Genomic DNA, 8,186 nt, shown 5'->3' on the forward strand with positions numbered 1-8,186 from the left:
CTGGTAATATACCTACAGTTTACGTCTCTGTAATGGTATGAAGTCCCTTAATATTAAATGATAAAAACAAAGAAATCTTAAAAAAAAAAAAAAAAGGATATAGTGTTCAAAAGTATTCAGTATATATGAAGTCTGCACAGGATTTAAACTAAGGCCACAAAAAACAATTTACCGAGATGAGACAGATGTATTATTAGTGATATTATTAACATATGTAATGGTAATATTTATAGATTAATATTAGTTTCATTTTCCCGGTTTCAAAGGTAACTGACATAAACCTTTAAAATTGTTTATTATTAGAGCCTTTTCACAACCAAGCATCATTTGTGTTTGGGTGGTACAAGGGCATAAGACAAGGATGAGACTCATGTTACTCATCCAAAGCATGTGTCACGATGTGACACGGTGAAACAAAAGGCAAGAGAGGATCCAAATGCAGATAGGACTTTACTGGACAAAAACAAGAAACAAACATACAGGCAGGCAAAACAGATCAGGACACGGAACAGAAACAGAGAACAACATGAACCAAACACCTATAACGACCAACACCAGGGAAGTGAACAGACAGAGTAGATATAGTGGACAGGAGCCAATAACAAAGCAGAGACGATTAGAGACAAAGACAAGACACCTGGGGAAGAGATGGAATGTGATTAGTGTCCATGGTGAGCAATGAGTGGGCGGAGCAAAACAATTAACATCAGGGAGAGCCGGCAGACAGAAACAAGGGGAGAACACAGACAGACACATTACAGCATGTATCAGAACTTGTCTGTGGGGAAAAAGCATTTTTCTGATATCGAATATACATAATATTAAAGTGTCATTTTGTCATTTTCTTGCATGGTACATTAGCCCAAGTGCCATGAGTGTGTTTTACTAGCTATTCTTGTTGAGTAATGTTTTTGTTTCACTTCAATTAAAAATCAAGTTTTGTTTAAAAGAGCATAGCTACCCATTTCTGTCCAGCCACTGAGCACATACTTTAGTAAGTCAATCAGAAGAAGTAACTGCCACTAATAGCTGTCTCTCTTCACTCAGCCTGTGAGATTTCTTTCTCCACCCATCGCCACCGGCCTCTGACGGCCTGCTGTCTCTCATGAGTCCTCTGTCACCAGAAATAAATTGCCTTCCCGCTGAACAGGTCACAACAACAAGCGATGTCATTATTTTCACGGCAATTGATCACACCTTTGGAGAGAAAAGTCAATAGTCTACATAATTGTTAGTGGTCTCAAGCCTCTCATTCTCTGTGCTCTGTTTCTAAGGTGGTCATCTTATCTTTTTGCATTTCATGTAAAACTTTATCTTTTCTAATGCAGCACCCAGATAAAGTGCTACTGCACTTTATGTCAAATCTTTGCAGGGCTTTATGTGTCATCTTCTGACTAGCTGTTTACATTTTTGTAAACGGTTAACTATTTTAAACTTTATGTTTAAACAATGCATGTTGTGAAGATTTTCCACTTTATTTGGCATTGCCTGTCAACCACTCAGTCAGACCTCACATTACATCCACATCCATTCCTGCACTCACTCACATACACACATACACTGCACACTCCCCTAGTTATCGTCGAAATTATTATGCACTTAATGCAACCACCTGTTTTCTTTGGAACATCTTTTCAGGCACAAAATCACATTTGCCAAAAGGCCCTCCCTCATAAGCACACATGCATCAAAACTTATTAATGAGATGCTTGGGAAAGAACGCCTATTGATCTCTGCATAGGGTCTAATGGGAAATTAAAAAAATGACTTTCTACACTAACTCTCCCAGCCAAAGTCTAGACTGCCGCTGCAGCCATTTTGGAGAAATCTAGCACCATTCGCACACACACACACACACAGACACACAGACACACACACACACACACACCCACACAGACACACAGACACACACACACACACACACACACACACACACACACACACAGACACACACACACACCTACAAACACACACACACACACACACACACACACACAGACACACACACACCTACAAACACACACACCTACAAACACACACACACACACACACACACACACACACACACACACACACACACACAGCCCACAGCCTCCATTTTTGTCCCATAACACATTATTAAGTACATCAGTAGTCTTCTGGCAGTGTGCTGGGATTTAGGTTTGGTCATATAAACTTGAGGTATTGAATGCAAATACTGCTTTCTCCTTTTCCATTGTGCAGTATAATCCCACTCTTCTTCTATAATACATGTGCTGGCATGTGAATAACAAGCCTAATATGATCCATTCTACTAGATGCAGAGCCAAATCTGGATGTCAAATGTAAATTTAAACATAAGTAGTTACATTAATTTCACTTCTTAATGTATGTAGTTGTTATTACATCAAGTGCCATGTAATTTTCTAAAACTCATCTTCTCTCTGCTCATTTTTTTCACACACTAGGTTGAAGAATTGACTTTGGGTCAGTAGACAGAATTGAAGATGGTATATAGTGAATCAGAAGGTTTTCAACTCTAATTAGACTAGGAACATCTTTTACAATCTGGCATCACCGACATGGACTTGACAGAGCAGCAACTCTGGATTGGGATGTAATAGGCAGTTTACTGTTTTAAGCTTATTAAGCTGTATTTCATTTGCTCTCTGTGGAGGTGGTGCTACATTTATAGTACAATATTAAACCTTTTTCCAGTTTTCTGAGAGTTCTGGATGAGTGCACGTTCTGCTAAATGCATCATCACTATGAATTTCACATTCTAGCCTTTACTCGTAATCTTGACTTACTTCAACATTCATTCATTCATTCATTCATTCATTCATTCATTCATTCATTCATTCATTTATTTTCTACCGCTTATCCGAACTACCTCGGGTCACGGGGAGCCTGTGCCTATCTCAGGCATCAAGGCAGGATACACCCTGGACGGAGTTTACTTCAACATGTCTTTTATAATTATCAGCTTCCCTGTGGGTTATTGTAAGTGTAATCTGTACCCTGTACAGGAATCTAGATGATCCTCTGGAAAGAATATGCTGTAGTGTTGTATTTTAAATGCTTACCTTTACATTCTGCCATTGAGGTTAACATATAATTAGTCAGCGGCAGGATAGATTTTCTTCATCTTTACAATAAAACAAATCATGATCAATCAAAGATCATGATGTTGCATTGAGAGCCAGAAAGTGCTAGTGTAAATGCAATACCTGATTCCAGAACAAGAGGCTTGTGTTGCTTTTAAAATTGCAGATTCAGACAAAAGCTGACAGACAAAATTAAAGGTGGTTTTTTTTTCCTAGTTACATATGTAGTGCATTAATGAATGTTACTAACATACAGGGCTCAAAATCTACTTAAAACAAGTAGATTTCCAAGTATATTATTTATAATATATAAATGAAGCTGTTATAATTTATAAAATACTACAGGTATATATTAGTTAGTAATTATTATTGTTATGCCTCTTACATTATAGTATTTTTTTTCCAGCTGTCTGTCTGTGTGTCAGTGTATGTGTCCGTCTGTTATCTGAGATTCTCATTAATGACAGTACGAGTGGATGATTTTGTTCAGATTTTTATATAAATTATCAATGTAACCAGCAGATGAATGGATTAGATTTTGGAATTGATCTAAACAGGGTGTGTGTCACAGCAAGGTCAAATGCCCGAAATACATTTTCTTCCAGAGCTATCTTCCTGTGCATTTTAAGGATATTTGAGACATACAAATTAGCATCAAGATAGACTAGACTCTGCACTGAGCCCATTAATGATGTTGGTTTCGAGTTTGAATTGTTTGTGTATGTTCTTGGAACAAAACTAGCACAGAGGAATATACTGTAGGAAACTACCACAAAATTCCTATTTAGTCTAAATTCAGCTAAAATATTATTAGTATTTAACTTTAACACATTCAATATTTTACTAAATAATTTATCTAAGATTTTATCTACTGTAAACTCAGCATTTTGATTCAATTATGTTTTTTTTCCAATGTGTACATTCTATCTTTCCATCTTATCCATCTGTATCTTCTATTGTTTCTTTTGTCTGCGTCTGTCCCTTTGTGCTGTGTTTTGCTGCGCAGTGTATTGTTTTTTCTGTCAGGGTTATTTTTCTTTGCAGAGTGGAATCATTAATGTGTAGACTAAAGCCCTGAATTTATTTTAGCATCCCAGACAACCAGTTATCAACCAGAGGCATTAACTAATGACAATATTATAGTCTGCAATGCTATACATACTATTAATCTTAAAAATTAAATTTTTCAAATGCCAGTGACAGAAATACAGGAAATTAGCATTAGCTTATCTGCTCTTAGCCTGCTTCATAGCCTATCTGTCATCAGAGAAAATAGAATCAGACAATTTTGGACTGAAAGTAACAACAGCTTTCCTAACTAGCTAATTCATCAAAGTTGTTAGTCACTGTAAAAGCAGTGCATGATACTGATTGATTGACAGCTCTTGTATACTGTGCAGTCAACACATGGGAAAACAATCAGTCATGATAAGTGAAGAAAATTGCACAGTGAGACATACTAAAAATATACTTTTTTAATTTTGACTTAATATTTTCCAATTAGAATGTTGTGCCATGTTGCCTGGTAGACACAAATAACTGTAATCACTTCCAGATATGTCACTGATTGCAGCATTAGCTTAGCCACAAGCTTTATCTCTGTGTTGACAGCATGAACCACAAGTCACAATCTGGTGGGCCAAAAAGTTAAGACTCTAGGTTATTTAGCAGGAGGTCAGTGGTTCGAACACAGCACCATCAAGCTGCAACCGTTGGACCCTTGATCAAGACCCTTAACCCTCTCTGAATTTCACTTTTCTGTAATCTGGATGTGCCAAATAATGTCTTCTTCTTTTAGAGGGAGGCCCAAAAGATTTGCTGAAAATTTTCAGTATTTTTACTAGTATAGCCTACTAGTATTAGAATAGCCTTAACATAGATTAAATTACTCTTACTGTGTAGACATGGATTGTTTAACTTATTGGATCAAGTGAACAGGCAATATTTTAAAATTATTATTCATTTTACCAACACCATCAGTTACAGTAGGCATGAGAATTCCACATGCTGCTAGCAACCCATGCATTTTAAGCAGATATTCTCTCTGCCACCAAAGGCACTGGGCGACAGGAGAGAGTCAGGAAGCACTCCCTCAGTCTGACTTAGTTCCTCCAGATCACCTTCTTTGGTCCCTCACAGATGGAACGGTGTGCCCTCCAGTTACTGGAAATGCTGACTCAAACGTGAATGACCAAAGCTCTCTCAGGAACCCATCAGTGAGCCTGTGAGCAGTGTGATACAAGGAATAATTAGTCAGTAGCATCTGTTCCTCATCCTCTCTTCAAACATGGTGGGCTATTTGAGCTCAAACGATTCAAAAAAGACTTTAGGTGGCTGTTGTGGTCTTTATTGCTGTGGATGATAAATTGTGCTGTGTTGTCTGTTGGGGTTTAGGGGGTGATTACTATAATGAATGCCAACCAAGCAGATTTGGGGCAGAGAGCCAAAGAAATCAGATAACATTAACTAATGCCTTAATATTTTCTGGGTTGATTTGTTTTTTAGTAGCTTATCTTCCTACACCAGTTGAGCTTTAATATAAACCAAGCCAGTGAGAATTGTTTGATGTATAGTGATACGATATGATAGGATTGTCCTAATTTGAAAAAAAGTCACACAATTTGAAGCAGTAGTTGTGAATATAACAGTGAATGTAACAATAAATAACATACAGAATTGATCATAGAAAAATAACACAAGCATATCAATATTTTAGCGTAATTGAAAAATTGATTAAAGATACATTAAAAAGAATGGACCGACTTTATCAAAACAAAGCATGTAGTCACAAACAGGAATAAGAAACATATCTCAGAGCCCTTATCTTGCATTGGCCGCTTACAAGAAGAGTGTCTCTTGAGGAAGTATAATGATATTGAGGATGGTGAAGAACAACAGCATTCACCTTTCCTGCCAACTCATCAGCCTTGCTATCAGTGCACTGACCCACTTCATGGAAACTTGCCTATTAAGCAAATTTAGCTCCCACACGGATAAGCTATTTACCAGCGAAAAATAAATAACTAAATAAATAATCAAACACATTATGAAACAGGGCCAAGGAGAAAGCAGAAACCATAAAATAGTCATACTCTCTGTCTCTCTCTCTCTATACAGTATATATATATATTTCTCACTCTAGCTTTCTCTCTCTCTTGCTCTCTCTCTCTCTCTCTTTCTCTCTCTCTCTCTTTCTCTCTCTCTTTCGCTTTCTCTCTCTGCCACCCTTTCTTGCCCAGAGAACAGATAGGTATCAACTAATTCCGCCACAAGCTCCCATTAACCTGTTCATAGGTTGCAAAGAAAGAAATTCATCCTTTTTTCTCCACCCTGCCTTTTCTCCCTCACACTTTCCTTGTCATTCACTTTCTCACTCCTTATATGTCTCGGTAAGAATCACAAAAGATAATTTCCTTTTCAAATGACTGCGGCCCCCTCAGGTGACCCCTGGGCATTGAGGTAATTCAGAGCGGGAAGAGAGAATGAGACTTGCAGGAAGACTTCCACTGGCACTGCAGCCCCAACCCCACATAAAACTGCATTCATTATAGTAAAAATAAGCCTGATAAGGAAGAATAGAGGCATCGCTGGCCACACAAAGAATAGGAGCATTTAGAGTTGAGATGGGTTTTTTCCCCAACAATGTTTTCCAGTTACAAAAGCAAACATATTTGAAAAAGTCTCTCTCTCTCTCTCTCTCTCTCTCTCTATATATATATATATATATATATCTAGATATCTATATATACAAATATATATATGTAAATCTACATATATATATGTATATATACATATATATATGTATATATACATATATATATGTATATATACATATATATATATATATATATATATATATATATATATATATATACATATATATATATATATATATATACATATATATATATATGGTGCTGTTGTGGTCCATCCTTCACATCAAGGGTTGAGGTTTTGTGTGTTCTGAGATGCTTTTCTTTTTACCACAGTTGTAAAGATTGCTTATTATAGACCTCCTGGCACCTCAGACTGGTCTGGACATTTGCTCGCTCTCTCTCACCAAAAAGGTGTTTCAGCCTGCAGAGCATCCACTGACTGTATTGTTTATTTTATTTTTTGCAATTCTGTTTCATCTCCAGATTACATCCATATGTTATGTGTTTATTTATTTTTATATATTTTTTTTTATTTTTTTTTACCTGAGAATAGATTTGAGTTAAAGCTATATTTGAGAACAATCTGTGTCAGTTTCGAAATGTTTACTATGAGTCACTGCAATTAGATGCACAGTAGAGATTCAGGAATGAAAACCTTCGCAGTATCAGTATTCCAAATATACTTCTGTGTGATGATAAAATCCCGCGTGTCTACGTTATAGTGAAGTAATTGCTGAAATGGTAACTTCTTCCCATCAAACAGCTGACAGCTAGAGAACACATGACAAAGCAACACACCAAATAACAAATTCCCCTCCCACACTGTGCTATTATATCCAATTCAGAGATACCTGGATACAGAACACTGAGCACTAAACAATTAGATCAACATGCCTGCAAAACTCTGGCTTTTCTCCTTCCAGTTCATCTAAAATCTTTTCCAGATCCAACACTTTTCTTTATTACACTCTGTGCAGTTTTTATTATGGTCTGGGAAAAATCTAATTTGCTTTTGTTTGTTTGACAGTATTTCAAACTAATTCATGTTGTCAAGGTGCTGCCTGGACAAACCCAGCAGATGGTGTTTGTGAAAACGGGCCCTCAGCTCCTTGCCCACAAACTGTTTAAAGTCCCCTACAGCTGGCATAATGTGTGCTTTTGGATTTTCTCCTTGCACAGTATCTTATATTCTACACACCTCCACATTATGACCCCAGTATAATTAAACTAGCTATAGCTTAAGAGCAGTAAAGGTATAAGAAGCTACCATATGCTGCATTTAACACTAAACAGCTAATAAACATTTGCATTATGACAGCAGCCTTTTAGACCACCGAGTGTGATACAGCCATTTTGATTTACAGTCGTAGCAAAAAGCACATTTGTCCAACTTCAACACAGATTTGACTGTTGTGTATCCTATTAGGAAAATTGTGAAAACTTA

Source organism: Tachysurus fulvidraco, chromosome 5, assembly GCF_022655615.1.
Source record: "Tachysurus fulvidraco isolate hzauxx_2018 chromosome 5, HZAU_PFXX_2.0, whole genome shotgun sequence".
NCBI lineage: Eukaryota > Metazoa > Chordata > Actinopteri > Siluriformes > Bagridae > Tachysurus > Tachysurus fulvidraco.